Source organism: Pinus tabuliformis, chromosome 7 (genome assembly GCF_031772625.1).
Source record: "Pinus tabuliformis cultivar Carrire ecotype Pingquan chromosome 7, CPIR1, whole genome shotgun sequence".
NCBI classification, from domain to species: Eukaryota; Viridiplantae; Streptophyta; class Pinopsida; order Pinales; family Pinaceae; genus Pinus; species Pinus tabuliformis.
In genome coordinates this window covers 2,042,062,511-2,042,063,421 of record NC_142293.1, presented here as the reverse complement: position 1 = coordinate 2,042,063,421, position 911 = coordinate 2,042,062,511, and positions in this window count along the sequence as shown.

Genomic DNA, 911 nt, shown 5'->3' with positions numbered 1-911 from the left:
ATTTATTTTATCATTAAAAATCTGAGGAGAAAGGGACACAAGCCAGATTCTGAGGGGGCGTGTTACAATGTGAAATGCCATACCCATCTCATTTATAATTGAATGTTGAAACATGGTTGGTAAAGGATCCGCTCTGATTAGATTGCCCATTAATACAATGGTGGTGTCATTTTAGAATGGGTTTCTTTCTTGAAAGTTGAAGTGGTAACTTAAGAAGGAAGGCAGTGCAAGAAATGGAGGTGAGTGTCCTCGTTGCCATACTAAGGGGCACAACAAAACATCAAAAATTACACTGCAGAATAGGAACAAGGGTGGATGAATAGAGGGATTGAAGAAGAAGACCTAAGGGAAAAGGCCAGCACTATGAACAACTTGCAAACAAAATCCACCGCACTAAACTATTGTTGAGGCTTTCTTATTTTCTACCTGCTATCGCCAAGCCTGAGCACAGGGGAGTGAGGTCAGATTAACGTATTAGGTGCTTGATGCGGGTTGAGAAACCACTAGTGCTTGCTACAACTGATAAATCACGGTGCTTGTATCCAACTATAAAACCACTCATACCATGAGCCACTAAGGCTTTTTGGGACTGATAAACCATTGTTTCTTGCTTTGGCTGATAAACCAACTACAAGTGACAACAATCCTACAACTCAACAAATGATTTACCAGAAAATTCATAACTCTCAAACTCTAGACTTGGCACGGGGGTGGCGAGCTATGGAACAAATAAAGTAACAACCTATGGTTTGGAGGAGGACATGAAGTCCCTCTCCATTCACTAGAGAAATTTGTATTGATCAAGATAAGTAATAGATCTTGGACATTATTTATGATTATTGAACTCTTATGTAATTATTTTTGTGTCAATTGTTCCCGCGTGAATATGATGAATGTCTAATTTTTTTAAT